The 19355-nt window shown below is 42.0% G+C and overlaps 1 long non-coding RNA gene across 1 annotated transcript in view; it reads left to right on the top strand.

Annotated features, from left to right (window-relative positions):
* Positions 1-16046, top strand: part of LOC120323823 — an 87289-nt gene extending 71243 nt beyond the window's left edge. Inside the window, exons 2-3 of the long non-coding RNA XR_005564697.1 lie at positions 12346-12451; positions 15378-16046. This is a non-coding gene — a long non-coding RNA (uncharacterized LOC120323823). The remainder of the gene's footprint in view (positions 1-12345; positions 12452-15377) is intronic.
* Positions 16047-19355: the final 3309 nt, after the last annotated feature.

Raw genomic sequence — 19355 nt, 5'->3', positions numbered from 1 at the left:
CAGAGGCAGATGATGGATTAGAGGTCACAGTGTGTCTGCAAATTGATGGGTTCTAAAAACATGGATTCTGCCTTTCATGTGCCCTGACGAGCACTGCATTTCATTTGTACTCTGTCCTCTCTGTGTTTTGCTTAAAAGGGACTTTTTTTCCCTTCCCCAGAACTATCACATACTAGGAAGTTTATGGAACTCACTTGCACCTGGATGAAATCCTGTACCATTATGTTAATCTCTTAATTGAAAGTCATAGCCAGATGAGAAAAATGAAACAGGAGACAGGCTTGGTCTATTAGGAACTGGATTGGTACTCTGAGAATTTGAAACAAGAATGCACTACCTCCCTATGGAATGAAGCTTCAGGTGCCTCCAAACCCATGCCTGAGGTGAGCTGAATAAGATAGCAGACGCATTTCTGAAGGGTGGCCATGTTTTATCTATCACATCTATGTTTGAAAAAACTGCTCATGCAACCATTGCAAAAAAAAAAATACTCTAAATCAATGCATGAGTGAGTCCTCTAGAATGGGGGGGACAATCAAAGTGGACTGTGATAGCATTCATAATGGAAACCAACACAGCAACATTCAATCAGGTGGCCAGTGGTTTATTTCAGAAAGATACTCTTAGGCTCACAGAGGGCTGAGAAATGATGCATGGTGACTGTGCTTCTTCCCTAGCTTGTTTCACATACCTGTGCTGCAGCCTGCCAATGCTGAAGTCTGGGGCATGAGATGTTTCACAAGAAGATGTCCACCTTGAAGAACTAGGCCTTATTTTCATGTGAAATTCTGCTCCCAGCTCCTCACATTTTTTTAAGTGGCCAGTTACAAAAACAGAAGAGGAAACAGAGAGGCAGTAGAAATATTTCCTCATTTTCTCCCCAGGAAAAAAGGCAGGAATAATGAAAGAAGAATTCCCCCTGCTTGTTTAAACTCTTGTTTCTCTCCTCAGGCACAGTGGGTTTGGCAGCACGTATTTTTTTTCCATCCATAATAAACCCTGGAATTCTTAAAAGGTTGCATTTAAAATAAGAGATTTGTCAGTCCAACAATATTTTAGGGAAAGGTTTACAAAATTGATAAAAATGTATTTATTTCCTCTTCTTTCTCCTGGATCTTATTCAGGTTTCCTTTTTTTTTTTCATTTTGATCTTATTTGGGCTAAGTATAAAGAAGATGTAAAAGAGAGCAAATAAGACTTAAGGGTTTGTAAGCGAACGAGTCGCACGTAAGTGGGAGATATTGTGAAGAGCCTGATTTTCAGAAGGGAGTGTAAAGGGAATGGAGGTGGAGCCCTGACACTTCTTTTTGATCCTGAGAGCAGAGGCTGTGCTGCATATTAGATTGCTTTTATGTGGGACACACGTAAAGGTGGCATAAACCAGATCCAAATGGCTGAGCTTCATAAATTCTGACATGGGTAAGGCTGTTCATGCCATTCACTCTCAACAGTTTTATAAATCATAGTTTAAGCTATTGGAATTGTTTGGAAGAATTGGACTTGAAAAATTAAATAATGTTCAATCATTTAGGTTAAAACGGAAACCTACTTTTTAAAGTTAAATATCTAAAGACCGGAATCACATTTTGTATGCAATATGGTGTGGGAAACAGGCTCTCTCAGCGTCCTCGACAGCCCAATAGGAATGAGGGTTTGGACACTTCGATGTTAGGTACAAAACGGAGCACTTTATTAACACGGCTCCTACCTTTTATAGGGCAGGAGCAGAACTTGCTGGAACAAGGGGAGTAACTGGGGAGGAGCAATCTAGGACCATATGGGGAGAACAAGGGGAGGAGTATATCTATATAAGGAAGAAATGACCACATAGGGTTGGTACTCCAATGCAGCAGCAACTGGCCAATAGAAATGCAGGGTTCAAAGGTAGAGGGAAAATAAGGGAAAATAGGGCTACAATGAAAGGGAATAATATAATAACATAAAAAAATCCTAAAACACATTTTCTCAAAAACTGGATCCCAATAATATGGGAAAACATGAAAATAATAGTAAACAACCCTGTACAGCAATATCTGCAATTGACTTCAGAAAATTGCAAATTATGTTGCTGTAACCAGGTTGTCATGAGTTTTAATGGCACAAGGAAGCATGATAGCACAGATTTATATCAGTCTGTTATAGCAGAGAGTCTTACAACAAGAGCAGAATGTATTTCTGTCATACTCAAAATGTCGTCTCAGTCACAGACAAGACTGATGAGGAAAAATGATTAGATGCAGCAATTTCATTTATCTTTCTTTTCCAGAATGGGGATTTTGATGATCTCCCTTTAGGTTTCAATGCTTAAAACACAAATTTCCAACCACCACTGTAACACAAAGGAGATGAGCCTTTGTTTGCCTGATTTTCCTTTCATTTTTACCCAACCGCTGGAAATCAATGAATTTTTACTAGCAAAAAAAAATATTTTTGCTCCTGTTTTGCTCCCTGTTGTAACACAGTACCACATTTCTCTGCTTAGTTATGGCCTGAACATGTGTTTCAGTTTGAAGAGACTGGAAAGTTTGCTGAAGAGGATGAGTTATGAGACAAACCAAACTCCTCTCTTAGCAATTGTGAATTCAAAATTAAGGGGCTTTAATCGAGGAAGTGTGGAAAAAAACAGAAGAAATAACAACCCTTTATTAAGAAATATATGTATATTGGCGAGAACAGCAACAGAACACAAAAAAACCTCTGTACCCAAAAAAGTCCCCTTCAAACAAAAGGGAAAAAAAACAGCAAAAAAAGGTCTGAATGAATACTTCTCTGTCCTTTGGCGCAGTTCTAATCACGGCCGGCAGGGGCGCTGTTGGATCGCTGGAGGTGCAGGGCCTGCAGTGCTCTGTGTTGGCCTGCAGGGGGCGCTGTTGGGCTCTGGCGGTCACCACACGGGGAGCGGATCTGGGGGGTGGTCTTGGATCGCGGGAGAAGCTGAAAAGAAAAAGGAGACCCTTCCCCCGATGGAAGAAGGGCAGAAGGAAAAGCAGTCCACCCCCCATAGGACTCACTGTTGTTCTCAGATGACGGTGTTTCAAAGCTCCTCCTTTTCTCCCAGCGAGCACAGAGACTCTCTGATGAAAACGCAGCAGGTCCGGGCTGGAGACAAAAGACAGCTCCCGGGCAAGTTAAGGCCAGCAGTCAGGGCTGACCAGGACGAGAAGCCAGAAAGACAGACCTCCAGCCCTTCTCTCCAAATGCCTGCACGCAGACTCCTGTTTCCATCTGAGAGAGAGAACTCAGCCGTCTGACCTCTCCCCTTCCGAGAAGAGCCCAATCATCCCCTCCCAAAACTCCTCCCCTCTCCCCCCAGCCTCTGATGGGCCATCCGTTAGGAATGCGGTCTGACCAGCTAGTTCTTTTGTAAGGCTAATTGACTCCTTTCCCCCTTTCCACTCAAACTCTGTCTTTCCTGCAGTGGGGGGGCAGGGGGAAGAAAAAATTCTCCTGGATTTCTAACCTGTAACAACATGGAAAGAAATCCTTTCAGCCTCAGCTCTACAGATGAGAGGTTTTGTGTAAGGATCTCTGTCAGCCCGGCTCTTCTGGCTCTGCATCCTTGTTCCGCACCACTGTGAGCAGGACTGCCAAGGCCTATAGACACTACATTCCTAGAGATTTTACGGAACTTCAGAGCAGCCTTCAGACATATTGATCTGCTGTTAATACTCATTATAGTCACCAAAGAACTTCAAAGGTCCCATACCCCGTATTGTCATCTTATTTCATAAAATTTTGGCAAATTTTATTGCACAAATACTATGAGTATTCCTAAAAAGACTTTACAGGTTTTTTTCTCTCACAGGTGAGATTCAGACACTGTTATTTTTCAGGAGCTTATAGCTTTTATCGTCAAATTGATATCACAATGTTATTAAAACTGAAAAAAACCCAGCTGTAGTTTATGTTATGTTCTCTAGTGGGAAAAAGGGCAACAAATAACAATTTTGCTTTCCCTGTATTTGCTTATTTCAGAGCATGTGCTTTTTAATGAATTTCTTTAATTTGAATATTTGAACTAAATTGCTCTGGGTAGCAAAACGCCCCCACAAGCCCACACCCCAAGCCCTAAATGAAATGAATCAGATATTTAATCCAAAACCAGACAATTGCAACTAGTTGGATTTACCTTGTAGAACTTTGTATGTGCATTTGTTTTCCTTCCAGAAGAGAATGCACACAATCATTTGAATATTTCTGGATGCCCCATTCCTAACAAGAGAAATCTTCCATCTTTTCTGAAGAGGTGCTTTGCCATTATGTCCTGGATTGGGTTGTAGTAGTTGGCCTTGTGATTCCTGCATTGGCATCATAACTGCACAGGTTCTCTACTACTTACGACTCCCTAGGTAGGTGAAAACTGCCCCGTCCCCCCATTTTTCATTGACTGACAGTTTGGGGGGGGCTGGGAGGAGAAATCAGCATACAATAATTCTATATGTTTTTGACATTGTTAATGAAGTCAGAGCATGGGAAGTGCTTATGTCTAGCTCCTATCCAGCTTCTCCCATTTGTGTTGCATCCCATATGCAGATTCATCAAGTGCTGGGTATCAGCCAGACAAAATGCTGTCTCATACAGTACAGATACACTGGTGGAGTTTCATAGCAATAGAAAGGAGCTTCTATTCATCATTCATCAATGTCTTCGTGCTGTTCGGAGAGTAAACATTCACAAAAAAAGTAGGAGGTTGTTATGTTCCTGTTAGCAACTACTGTACAGAAAAAGAAAATTCTGACGTGAGTTGTGCAGGCTGTCAAACATCGCATGACCTTGATAGCCCTGCTCTGTGTTAAATTCAGACATCTACAGCCATGTGGTTCAGAACCCACAGTAATAGCAGCTCGGGACCCAAAAAGGTATAAGCAAGCATTAATATCACCACAGCCACATGGTAGAGATGTAACGCATTGTAATATTCTCCCTCTATCTCATCCATGCACTGGGTTAAATGCCTGTTATTGCTTCACAGATTTTGCAAACCTGACCAGGAACATCTACATCTGGTTATGTTTTTCTGAATATTTTTCTTTTCAATTATATGGCACTAAAAGCATTGCATGTCTTAATTTGATTTCATTTTGCAAATTTGATGTCCCTTTCACAATAGCCCTCATCAAAGCACAGAGAGTCCCTTCAGAGAAAAATCATCCTGACAGAGAGGCTACTTCTCAGCATGTAAGTGTCTTAGTGCACAGTGAATCTCACAGAGAAGTGCAAATGCACCAGCTGGCCCGTGGTCATGAATGAACCTTTCAGTGACCAGGGGAACAGGTTATTTAAGGCTCTGGGCCTACGTGGATGTTCCTATGACTGTACTGATGGGCACAGGAACACTTTAGACTCACAGTTCTGTCTCTGTACCTCAGTAGCTCTCTGACTTCCCTCTTAACACACCAGCTCTTCCAGCACCCTAGAAAAGACAGGGAGCATGTAGACTGGGTGAGAGAAATACACAGTTTGTACAATTGAAGACTCAAGCTCAAGTCAAGAGAGAAGGAGTGCTGGCAAGCACCTCTCTGCACTCTGTCACCGACCTTAGGCTCACTCCTTCACTAATGTTCCAGACTCCAGGCCTTCAGAGAGCCTGCAAACCCCATTTTTTCTCCTGAGCACACAGGAGAAGACAGGTGAATGGAAAAGGTTATGGATTCATAGAATCATTAAGGTTGGAAAAGACCTGCAAGACCACCAAGTCCAATCTTTTACCAAGTACCATCATACACACATCCTTTCTGTAGAGTGTTATCGAGATGCTGTGTTTGTTTACAGGTATGTGCAGTTTAGTGTATCTGGCATCTACTATCACAGTGCTGGGAGTTTTCCTCCTCAGTTGTATGTGTTATTAAAAATTAGGCTGGAGAATTTGCATCTTTCTCCCCACACATGTGCCAGTGAAGAGCATCATTCTTTCCGCATCATTGGAAGGAGTTCTCCTTCTGCAGAGTTTTGTTTAATTCTGTACGACACGATCAAGAGGAGATTCAAGAGGTGCTCAGGTGGATTTTTAAAAAACTTTAGGCTCCTTTGTCTAGTGATGGCAACATAAAGCATCTTCCTTAAACTAGACAGAGCCTCCTGGCTAGTGATACTCAGTGCAGTCAGCAATAATAGAAGCAGAGAATGTGAAATGGCAAGTGCAAGCAAGCACTATATGATCTAAACAGGCTTGAGAGAAAGGAGCATCCTCACTGCTTCAGACTCTTCTTGGTTCAGAAAAAGGCTGATAAGATAAAATTTCAAGGTAGCCAGAAAGGTAATCTAATGCTACAGCCAAAGGTCACATGGGTCCCCTTGAAGGGGACACAGCTAAACTGGAATTTAATGCAGGTCTGTGGTGATGGTAAAACAGTTTTCCCCCTGAAGTTATAAAATGGTAAAACCCCAGGGGGTGGTGACCCTTGAGGTTTTACCCAATGAGTACTTTTGCAAAATATAAACATATCACAAGCAGATCGGAAGAGAAGAGGTAGTTGTAGTTGTTGTTGAAGAAGTAGCCATGTTGTAGACCCACGAGGAGAAGCAGCAGCAGCCCCACTGGGGGCTGGGCCCCCCCAGCCCCCAGCTGGGGGGCTGCAGGCACTTGGAACAGTGTAAAACTGGGCTAAGTACCTGTAGCTAGGAAGCTAAAGAAGTTTTCTCCACCGTGAGTGAGCAGATAGAGCAGCAGCAGAAGCAGCGGCAGAACAACACTGGCCAGAGAAAGTGGCAGAGAGCCAGAAGAGATAAGGAGCAGCAAACAAGCATGTAGCCGAGCAGGAAGACACAGAGTTGCCTGAAGGAAAGAGAGCCAACAGCAGAGAGAGAGAGTGTTTGGGTAAGAACTGAAACAAAACCCCAAACTCCTTTTGTGACCTTTCCTAAGTGGAGAGGATGGATGCCTGCTGAATGGAAGTCCTAAATACAGCAGCAGTGCAGAGAGGAGCTGAAAAGCTCAGGCGTCCTGGAAAGCTGGACCGGGACAATTAAAGGAATATGGAGGGGGTGACCTTGGCCCCCCTTGCTGCTGCTGCCAAGCTAAGCTAGCAGCCTGAGATTAGAGCACAGAAGCTCTGACAGAACTCTTGAGGCAAAGGCCTTCAACTGAAAGCTGCCCAAGATGTTCTGACTCAGAGGTGAATCCCCTGAGGAAGGGACCTTCATGGAGGTCTTACGCTCCGTGATATGACGTGGTGAAGTGAGTTTTGTCCCTGCTATGCAGCCCACGGAAGAGAAGACCCTTGCTTGGAGATGATGAGCCGAGGGGCTTGGATACCCCCTCGTGTGTACTGGCAGAGATCCAGCTACAGCTGCTGCATGGAAGAGAGAGAGATAGACTGCTACTCTGAAGAGAATGCTACTCTGAAAGTGGAAAGGATCTTTCCTTCTTCCCTCCTGGACTTCTATTTGGAGGGGAGAAGATATTTGATCCATTGTAAATACTTTTATGTCATGGTAGAGATAATTAAGATTGTATATAATGTATTGTAGTATTTATTTTGTACAGTCATTGTAATATATATTCCCTTTCCCCCATTTTGAGTCTTGTGTGGTGTCTGGAAAATCCATCTCACCCTGGGTTGAGATGTGGGAGGGGGGCTTAGATTAGGGAATTGGATTTTTGAGGTTCTCAAACCATGACAAGCTCAAAGAGAACAGTGGGTTAAATTATACATTCCTTTGTGCAGCAGGGTGCACAGATTTTCTGCTGATTTTAGTATGAAATGCATATATTTTTTCTATGCAGCATGTAATAAAGTCTTCAAACCAGGAAATATCCATTTTCACAAAGGCAGCAGAGGTCTGAATTCATGGTCTTCTCATGGGTAAGCTGTAAGATTTGTGAGCTTGGATAACTGGCACTGCCAGCGAAGGTCACGAAAGTGAGATCACTCTGTTGTACCAGGGGATTTAAGACTCTTATAAATTCTGAACTCTAATACAAAATGCTCTTTCAAGACAACAGTGCTAGTAATTTTGTTTTGCTTTTTGCTGGGAGAAGGCTTTGATAGACAACAGCTTTGTGTCATGTAAGTTGTGTTTGCAGTTCCAGTTGAGTGTTATGAGAATGCTTTTTCATATAGTAGCTTTTTCTTTTAAACTTTTTACAAACTTTATATACAACAGCAGTTTTAATACTATTGCCTGGTATTATTGTGAATTTCTAAGCAACTCACTTGGTTGCACAGTTGCTTCTACCAAATGCAAACTAGTGATGTCTATGTGGCTGCTAACACTGAAGGTACCGGGACAAAATATCTTCAGGAATACCAGATGTTTTGTTAGGGATGGCTTCTAAACCCTCTGAAATTATAATCTAAATGCACAAGAACTGTAAGTGAATAAACCAGTAAGGAATATAATACACATAGCAAAGTATCTGACTGAGATTTAGACTGGAACATTTCGAAACTCAGATAACTTAGTCCGATACACATCCGGGTTTCACTTGCATACAACAGACCTATGTGGGAATGTTAGTGTTTATTTACCTGTTAAGATTATGCTTATTTGGAGTGGAGGGTAACATTCTGACTAATATATGAAACAGTATGGTCCAGATACACTGTAAAGTGTCTTCAAAGAGATCAGCTTTTAGCTGAGTGCTTCATCCACTTCTCACTAGCCCCTATTTTGACTAAGAGGATGCATCCTGAGATCCAATAGCCATAGTGAAAACAGTCTTCCTTTGTGAACATGACTATTTACGTCAAGGAATATATTCTGTTAAAAATGCAACCTCATCAAAGGTAGCTTAAAATCAGTGTCCCTCCAAATTTTATGGAGAGATGGAAGAAATCTCATTAGAATTTGTGATAAGTTTCCCAGTACACTCTTTTTAGCAACAAAAGTTTAGGGTATGGTCAATAGGATTTCTTACATCTGGGAATATAAAAAAACCCCTCAACAAACTCTTGGCTTTCTTTTCTCACTGCAATTAATTCCAAGCCAGTGAATGTGGAGTCATGACTGAATGGATTCATGACTCAATACTTTTAGAAACCTGACTCCAGCAACATAACTGAAAATAATTTTTTCTTTCAGGAGCTGAACAATGATAACAGTGAATCCATGAAGCCATCTATGCCAGGCAGTTAGCCTGGAAAGACAATGTAAATTCACCTCTGATCTGTATGTACCAGTTAAACCTTCTGTTAAATCGAGGAAGTGAGGTGCTTGTGGTGCTTGTTTTCCTTCATTACCTTCTAGGACATCCAACATGTGATGACTGCAAGATGAAGAACAGACCTCTGACATGACTACTGGCCTCAGAGCAGCAGAGTGGCATGGTGGGCCTGCAAGCTGCAGGGCTTTCACTGTCTTTTCCCCTTTTCACCTTCTCAATTTCTATTTAAAAGTTACATGGGATTTTTTAAAGAAGTGCTCAAATTAATTAGAGCAAATCACCACACAAATCATCTTGCCCAGTCAAACGCCTAAGTGAAATGGTGTATTTTTACAAATTCAGCAGATTTAGGTGCTGTTTTGAAGACCCAGGCAGCACACACACTGAGTAGTTAGGACACGCAATTTTCTACATTTATTTTACTGGTTACCAGACAGCCCAAATTGGTGGAAGACTGACATTTCTTCCCAGTACCTTGTGACAGTTTATGTTCATGCAGCAGTAGGTTTTAAGTGGGTATCAGTATCGAAACAGTCAATCAATATCGTCAATAAGTGGTGGCTTTACTGCAACTTGTCCAAGCAGAGAGACTAAGACCGTGGGAATACATCGAACTGCTTAGCCCTTATCTCTTAAGTACACAGCATAGCTTGAGGGCTGGGCATGATGGCAGCCCAGAATTTGGGGGTTGATAGCAATAGCTGTGTTCCAAAAGCTCGTACCTCCTGGCTGGGCTATGGGGATCTCAGTGGCCTTACCCACAGCAGGCCAGGACTGAAGCATGATGGTGTGCCCAGCTCTGCTGCCACACCAGTGGTGAGCAAGAACAACTTGATCAAAAGAGACAATGACATTTATAAGGAAGAAAAGAAAAAAAAAATGTCATGTACCTGGGCAGTAAAAGTGCAGATGGCAGTGACATTTAAGGGAAGACACAAACTTTCAAAACCTGATAGTCATTTGTATATGTAGGCAGGTCTGGCAAAGCAGGTAAACCTTGAGACTACTTGAAAACTACTTGTGATTAAACTGATATTCCAGGCAAAATCTACAGGGAAACAGACACTTTTTTGATTCAGAGGCTGCTAACAGCACATGACTCTGGAACAATTTATTAAGTAAGAATTAAATAAAAAAGTGTCTGGACAAAGGAGCCCCTAAAGCCTGCTACTCTTAGAATTAATAGAGTAGGGCCTCAGGCAAAGACAAAGCAGAGGACAATTACTTCAGATTTAATAGGTGGTGTTTGCAGCTGTACAATACATCCAGGATAACACTGTATTACTTGTTCTAGTTTCTGAAAATTTAGAACTCAGGAATAAAATACAAATGGTTATAAAGATGAATAATATTAAGTGAAAAGCTGTAAGTCAGCTATGAGATCAGCTTTTAGTCACAGAGATGCACAGAGATGTTTTCTGGCATACATGTCATTTGCAGTGTTGTTTGTCTGGCATTGGTTCCCAGTGGATTGAAGAAACTAATGTTTGAGTAACAGAATATAGGATTTTAAAAATGGTCCTTGTAGTAACTGAACAAATAAGTGAATGCTGTGAGCAGAATGACTTCATCCTTTTGCACCATTGTAAAAAATATTTCTCTAAAATAAACTATAAATGCAATAACACGATGTTGGCAACATGAACCACAAGACCACTTGAAAATCTATCACATTGATTTTAGTATCTTTTTGAACATATATGTGTTTAACTAGACAATAGAATTATCCAAAGTGTTACTATAGTTTCATGGTCTTGTACAAATTGTGCTCATCAGAGCTTGAATTTAGAGGTAAAATGAGAGTGGAGGAGAAGGGAAATTCCAACCTGCGTTACAAAGTGTATAGGCAAGCTATTTCGAGGAATTGCCTCATACATCTTTGACACATGGCAAAAAACCCCTCAAGTTATTTAACTTTTATACTTTGACAATGTTGTGGCTAAAGTTCCCACTTGTGCTATCCTCTGTGATTTGTTCCGGGAGAACATTTTTCTTCCAGACAACTTCAGCAGGAAAATACTCTTGCATTTTCATAGGAAAGTACTATATTAATTCTGGCTTATTAAACTGTTCCAGCAGAGGATTTCATAGCATTACAGAGATATGAAATGTCAAACATGTGCATACTGTATCGCATCACTCTGCTAATGCCTAACTACTCCCTGTGCTATGCAAAATGTGTTGTAACTCCAGGGCTTGCCATAATCTCAACTGAATATCTTTTTCTGGTGTTCAGTTTCCATTTGTTTCTGCTTAATGTTCTTGAACACTGGGGAAGCTAGGTAGTGGTTGTGTGTATGACGGAGATGGGAAGAGCCAGGGACAGAGCATCCCCAACCTCCTCCTCCAGGACAGAAACACCAATTTCCGCTTTCTGTTGACTTGTAAAACTCCAAGTAAACCACAAAAATGTCAGCACATTCATTATCACAGTAATTGCTTTGTCTGGGAGAAATAATTCTTTTAATGTTAATTTTGGTGGGAAAAAATATATACTTTGGGTCAAGCCAGATGTAATTACTTCTCTTTACAAAAGAACCAAAAAACTGGTCCATCCAGTACGCTTGTTTAAACTCTAACATACTTAAAGAGATGGCTTATTCCCCAGTGTATCTTCCCAAGTATTTCCTTGTAATCATTATTTCTTCCTTTATTCAATCCTTCATTGCCTGTGGATGAAGAGAGAGAAGACACCAGCACTTTGGATCTAACTCAAGATTTCTGTTATTCTAGTGAATATCAGATGAACACAACTGGCAGAACTTTCAGTTCGAAGGAACTTTCAATTTTGAAAAAAAATTGAATTCAAATTGTTGCAGTTTGAAAAGGTATAATTAATGTGTCTATGAACTGAAAGTTTCTCTGGCAGACTTATTTGACATTGATTGACTAATGCACATCTTGGGGTACATAAAATTAATTTTACTAATTAGTGAAAATGGTAACTAAATTGATGCGTTTTCAAGCATAACAACATATCACTCTCTTGTCTCAGAAAATAAAATCTTTGGAAGCTGAGATATCTTCAACAGAGCTTTGTTGTGAGTTCTTTATTTTTTGTGAAGATCCATTACTCTCAAGGACTGACAGTCAGGAGGGACAGGCACGTTTATCCTGGTGTCATACCTCCTGGTATGAGAACTCCTGGATTAATACCAGCGTTTCTGTAGGGTTCAAAGGTAGCAGGTTCCTGACTTGGCTCTGTATTAATAAAATATTAAAAAGAACTTTGCTTGCAGATTACAAGACCAGGAAGGTTTGGATGCTGTGAATGGGTATGAAGAGAGAAAGTGGGCCCCTCCCTTTCACAATGGAGCTACATCCTGGGAACAGCCGTGTCACCAGGTAAAGGAACTATGGGAAGAAGTGAATAGGCTATACAGTATTAAAGAAAAGGACTCAGTGATCTTGGTGGTCTGCTTCCAACTCAGAATATTCTGCGATTCTCTCATTCTCTGACAAAGTTGAAGGAGGAGCAACTCTGTGGTCCTTGTGTTGCTTCAGAAAAATGATTTGATTTTCTGGATGCTGAATGACTCTACCAAAAATTCATGAATTCTGTGGCAATTATTGTTTTCTCTGGAGACTGCTATGAGATCATCAGAAATGCTGAATGTTATGTGTGGAGATGAGAGCTGCAGGGGACAAAAAATAACTGATTTATTGGAAAACCTAATAGACGAGTAATATGTGGGAGGAGAAGAGAGAAAGGAGATGAAGACTGCAAGGATGTTATTTTGTCATTTCAATCTCATATTTATTTTATTTATTTTTTAATACCAATGAGACATGTCTCGGCTCTTCCCTGGGACACAACATGACCTCCCTGGACATCCGGCCTGTGGAAGGACAAGGAGGGTGAGAGTCCATTGATTTCAAAATGTAGCATCACTTTCTCAGCCCAGGAGATCCCCCATCAGTGGGGAAAATATGGGGAAGAACTCCATCTTTTTTCCATCCTCCTGATCCTGGGAATGTAAGCACAATGCCTGGGACTGGGAAATCACCCACTAGCTGCAATTCTGACCTTGGGGTTCCCTTATCTCCAAGACATTTGTTTCTGTCCAGAAGATGGGGGTGTTGCAGGGAGGCCATCAGTTCTACAGGGTGTATATGGGATGCCCTTGAGTCCCCTCTTTAGGGGCCCTCTGTGGCTGACAGATACAGGTTATTTGGTCTGTTAGTGACAGTGTGACAATTTCCTTGGCTTTCCAAGCGAAATTCCTCTGTCTTCTCTCCACTCTTTCTCTTGCTCATCACATGCTGCCAACAGCCGAGACACTATGTTTTGCTGTATTTCAAGCAGTAACACTGAGATTCTGCTTTTGAGTTTAGAAAAAAAGAATGTGATCCAGAAAAATATGACTATAAAACCCAGTGAAGAAAAGCAATGTTTGTGTAGTAGCAGTGGGCTCACAGGCAAGTCAGAGGTCTTTTAAAAGTAATAATAATTACATTTGACGAAAAATATATACTACCATGGAAAGGAAGGGCGAAAAATATAGCACTCTTGTCCTTGCTTCAAGAAGTTGCAAGCACAAGTGGCATCATCTAACAAGTGATGGCTGGTCCTGCCACTGGCATGGCCAGGATGAGGGAGATGTGGGGTTTGCAGGGAGATGCCAGCACCAGTAGCCAGAGCCAGAGGAAGCATACTCCAGCCAGAGTGATGTGGAAAAGACAGGAAAGGCACCAAATTAAGTTGGAGTGGTGCCATGTAGCAAACTTCACACCTGTCAAGTGGCAGCAGCATCCACTGGGCAGTATTCTGCTGACCTTGCTTCTCACCCTCCCAGGTCCTTTGAATTTTGTTTGGAGGGTCCTTTGAATTTTGTATGTGATGGGGTCAGGATTTTGATTTCCAGGGTAGAGTAGCATGTTCACACTGCCAGACAGACTGAGTGCCTGTAAGGTAAAACATACGCGGGTATTCTTCCCACGAATGCCAAGGTAGTGGAAGAATTAAAAAAAAGGTTTATGTCAGATGCAAGGACCATTTCTTAAGGAAGATGCATGCATGGGGTCCTCAGGGTAAACAGGCAATGCCTCACCTTCTTCAAGGCTTTTTCTATCTTCTCTCTCTCCTAGCCCACCCACTCTGGCCCAAGGAGGACTTGTACATGTCTGCAAATATGTCATCTCTCTGCATATCAGGGAGATAGCTTGCTCACAGCTTCTCCCTGCAACTTTCTCTGAAATGCAGAAGGAAGGAAAAAAAAAATCTAACCCATTTCAGGAGGCATTTTACAGTCCTCCTAAGCGAAATTGAGTTCTCTTTTTCTGTCAGAAATTCTTCCAAAATTGTACCTATCCCTACGACGCCAGAGGGGTGAAGCAGAGTGGTGGCCATGGGCACTTGTGTCGTGCCCCCTCAGGTAACTCAAAGTGAGAAGGTGCAGGGTTGTATATGCTGCTATTCTGTCAGTACCAAAGGAGCTTCGGCTTTAATTGCTGTCTTTATAGATCAGAGCAGCATTGGCTTGAACAGCTTGTCCTTTTGGTCTGTTTTAGGCGAATCAACATGTATAAGTGCTTCCTCCCACATCATGGCAGTTATTGCTTTCGCTGCATTAAAAATGGCTCCCAATTTAGCTGTGTTGTTCAGAGGGAGGATCTGCAGTCTTGTCTTGGGTGAGGATTTAGCTGAGACACCAGAATAGCAAGATCTAGCAACAGAAGAGCATTGAAAACCTGCAAGATCCTGCTGTCACCAGTGTGGGGGAAAAGTCATGGCTCTGGAATGGGGTAAAGTGATCACAGTGGTAGTAAAAGAAACTGAAGTTCATTCCTTGCCTCCCACAGCTTCTCATGGCACAGTCACAAGCAGGAGATGAAATCCTGCTCTTCTGCTCTGGCTAACTAGATGATGTGTCCTGCTAGATACAGAAAAAGAGTCTCAGTATGATTAAGGTTGAAACAAGTGTTAAATGATTCATACTGAAAAAGGTGTTGGGCTTTTTATTCACTGCAGTGCAGGGAAGCCTGTGCTCTGCCAGTGGTTGCCCTAGTAGTCTTGGTTTTGCAGTAAAGAAGAAACAAGAGGTATTAAAGACCTGCCATGTGTTGAGATCTCCACTTCTGAAGTAGCAGATCCCCATCCCGTTGGTCAGTAATTTACAGAGTGAGTCCTTCCCTCCCTCAGGCGAGACATGTACAATCCCACAGTATGCACCTCTCCATCAGTCATACAACCCTCTTCATGCACAGTGGCTTTTCTAGACCCAAAACACTACCAAAAACTGTTTTGTTTTGGTTTTTTTCCCTCCTCCAGTTCTGGATCTACTGAGTTTTGATGCAAAAGTTGGACTTGAAAAGGCTGAGATGATGACAGTTCTGACACCAGGTTTGGATGCATCTTCAGCAAGGATGCAGCTCTGAGAGGCTACCAGGCACCAGACTGAGCCCTGACAGGACCAGCCTTCGCCTTGCTGAAGACTTGGGAATGAGATCAGGCAGCGCTGTCGGCGGAGGGGCTCGGGACAAACTGCAAATGACCAATGTGATCTGCAAAATGTCCGCTTTATCTACAAAAAGATACCCTTTATATACTTTTACTACACCCCAGCGCATGATTTCTCTTCTATTATTGGTTACGTGAAAGTGTTCACAATGTAAACATGCCCTTTTGACCACTTCTAATTGGATTATTGGAGGTGTCCACACAAGGTGAGGACATATGTTTAACTCTTGGGACTCCACCTCAATTTTGGCACAGATCCTTCTTTGTTTCAGCTTTAGAGCTTGAAGCCATGATGATTGCGCAGCTTTTTTTACTGTCTGTGCCTGGCCTTGTCAAGGCAAGGCCCACAAAAAATGCAGAGGAAATTTCTCACACAATCCTGCTCTCCCGACACAGTACCTTGCACTTATAGGGGTCTCTATCAATGCAGGAAACTTCTCTATCTATTATGCTCTACAAATAAATATTGCTTATTACAAATGAGCTGCTTCCTGTCCTTTATAAGATGCAGGCAGATGAGCTGATACTCCTGTGGGAATGCCATTACGTGTTCCATTTGAAGAGTGCTTCTGCTGCTGCTTTCCTCCTGAAGCTGGCCACATGTTTATGAACAAGCAGACTTTTCACATAGTTTTGTCTTGTGACAGAGTTTTCTACACCTTCTCCAAACATGTGGGCCTTGGGTCTGTGTATACCAGACTGCCTCATTGCAAGATGAAGTGCAGCAGTTCCTGTATACGTACCATGACTTTTGTGGGGTTTCCACCAACCACACTGTTCAGACAAAGGAGGCTGAAGTAGCTACTTTGCCACCATATAATACTGAGCTCTTACAGCATCATCAGTAGCACGTCTCATACTAATAATGTAGAATATTGTTCTGTGGCCTAAATTAAGTCTTCCATCTTCCTTTTCCTCAAGTTATAATTGGCAAATTGATGAAAGATCGCAAAACGTCTCCCTTGAACTTTCCATCTGACCCTGCTGCTTGCCAGCAGCTGGCAGGGTTTGGAAAGTGAGGAGGTTCGGGGCCCGGGCTGGTGGCACAGATGTGGTTGTGGCTGCAGCTGTGGTGTATTGCATGCCTTCCCTTATCCTGTGGCACGCCACAAGATGGACCATGTCAGTGCTAGCTCAGGGCAGGCTGCAGTCACAAAGCAGGTGCGTGACATGCCTTGCACTCCAGCAGTGAGCACATGCCATACCCCTCACTGCTCGCTTGAGGTAACTGTGTTCCCCCTTCACTGCAGCTTCCCTTGTGTGGGCCACAGAGCCTTGTGAGTGGCATAAAAACATACACAGCTGTAAGAAAACTTGTCAGGGAGGCGCAACTCTGTGTCAGCTCTTTACTGTGTTGTATTTTCCAATCCATATTCAACCTGGCTACAGAATCATAGAATGGCCTGGGTTGTAAAGGACCTTAAAGACCATCTAGTTCCAACACCTCCACTAGAGCAGGTTGCATGTTTAATTTCTGAATTTTGAAATGGAATTAAAACTTTATTATGATAACCTTAAATGTACTGTAATAAATTGTGGCACCTCTTGATCTTCATGATTCTATACATGAGATCAAACTAAAATTTAACTGCTAGGAAGAATGTTGGGAGATAAAAATACTCTGCAAAAAGATCAAAGCAGTTGATAGAGAGGGCAAAATTGCACATACAGGGATAAAAAAAAGCATCAGTCAGAGACTGTGACTTGGAACTATGCCAAATCTGGAACCAGTAATGTGGAGGTGAGGTCCTGCAGTGGGTAAGTGAGAATGAAAAAGAGAGAGATTAAAAGGTAAATAAAGAGGGAGTGAAACAAAACTGTGTGATTTTTTTTTCCAGTACTGCTTTCTCGGCCTCATTCCTTGAAATAATCATTAAACAAACTTTGGCTCTGCAAAAAATTTAGAGCTCTTCAAAGACTCTTAATATATTCTGATATGTAGCTCTATATTATCTCTTTAGAAAACGGACTTTTCTGAAAAGCATCTTGTAAAAGTTAGAGTCAAGGGGACAATTCACAGTGAATAATTTATTCAGCATATTTTGTCTCATTTTTAATTCTCATGTTATCCAGGAGGCAATTATGATTACTTTGAATATGTTGGAGTTTACTCACAAAAGGGCTCTAAGGGAATTATTTTTAGACTGGATGTATGACTGAACATGATACTTGCTACTTGATCTCTGTTAGCCAGTTATTATTAGAGTCAGGCAACTATTCACAGTAGAACTAGACACAACTTATTTAAAAAATGCAGTCTAATTTCTGTTTACAAATTATCCACAATGATGTCAGATTTTTGTGGGATTCTTCATGTTTCACCACCTATGACCATACATGCAAATAACCAGGAAAGACCTTCAAATAATGGTAATATTTGGTATTAATTTCTTCTCATCCCATCTTTGCAGCACTGTATCAGCTTCCTGACCAGATGATGAGAATCATGTATACTCTGTTTAAAATAGTTAATTATCAGCTAATATTCATAAATGTTCAATTAATCTGCAATTCTGACAACAAAGAGAAGGCTACTTCCTGTGAAAATTCTCCTGCAAGCATTTACTGACCACTCTTCATCAACACCTTGTGAATGTCCCCATGAATATGATTTGCTTTTTGACATGTTTTCAACCATTCTCATGAAAGGAAGTTTGGATAACAAGCAGCGAATCAAAAGTTTTTACACGCAAGTGCCTCTGGTCTTCAGTGGGCCATGCTATTGTGATATGATATGCAGCTATGGTTGGCTATATAGCTAAGGAGATACTGTTCCTATTCCCTGGCCAGTCAGTAATGGCTTTATCTTGTTTGGGAAGCTGCAGAGGAAAGATTCTACCTGAAGACACTGTAGTCTTTCCCAGCTCTGCTCCAGGGCCTTCTTGAGCCCAGTGTAAGGCTCTCATGGAGCCCTTAATCCCTGTTCATTAACTGAGGATCAGTCATTCTGTTGGGAGAATATCAATGTGAGTTGGAAGAAGATTAGTGTCAGCTCCGACCTATTGCCTTCAGGTGAGTCTGTGGCCTCAAGTGAGGTTCGTGAAAGCCTTGTTTTTCCTCCTGATCCTCAGCTTTTCTGCTATTCGTGTGTCTCCAGTATGTTTCAGAAGTAAATATTTTCTCTGGAATACCTCTTCTTATACTTCCGAAAAAAGATGAAGCACATTCGGAAAAAAACTCTGCAGCTTTCAGAGCAGCAGTAAAAGCTGACAGGAATAGATGTTTCAGCTGGGTAATGCTGAGAACATCAAGGACGCAGTTCTCTGTTGAAAGGAATAAGTGGATGCTTGTAAGAAGGCGGCAGACTCATAGAAGTATAAAGGCACCGCATACTTTATACTGGATGTCAACTCCCTCCAGATGCTGCTTGGGGTTGGCAGCAGACAATGCTTTCAGCCTCAGGTGACTCTGCAGCTGGCGTTGCCCTGCCCATGTGCAGAGAAGCTGCAGATGTCCCCACCTGACGTGGCACTGCTAGGCATTTCAGAAGGCTTCTCTTGTTTCTTGTCTACATGGCCAAGCTAGGCCCAGCTATTGGAGTGGCTGCAGTAAATACCCTGCCATCGAAGAGAAACAGGTGGCTTATGCTGTGATGGGAAAGCAGAAGAAAATGCTTCCTGGCATTGGTTTAGCAGGTAAGTTTACCAAGTATCAACATTTATGGAAGTTCTGATTTGTGAAGTATATTTCAGAGGTTGCACATGCCAAATCCCCATGAGAACGAGTCAGTGCTATTACTTGCAATGGAGCAGTACCAGGGGTATGTTCACACTGTGTGTCTTCCTCAGC

The sequence above is a fragment of the Pipra filicauda genome, unplaced genomic scaffold (genome assembly GCF_003945595.2).
Source record: "Pipra filicauda isolate LSUMZ 115617 unplaced genomic scaffold, ASM394559v2 scaffold34_size3990699_pilon, whole genome shotgun sequence".
In the NCBI taxonomy this organism is placed as follows: domain Eukaryota; kingdom Metazoa; phylum Chordata; class Aves; order Passeriformes; family Pipridae; genus Pipra; species Pipra filicauda.
This window is presented reverse-complemented; position numbering and strand designations above follow the sequence as displayed.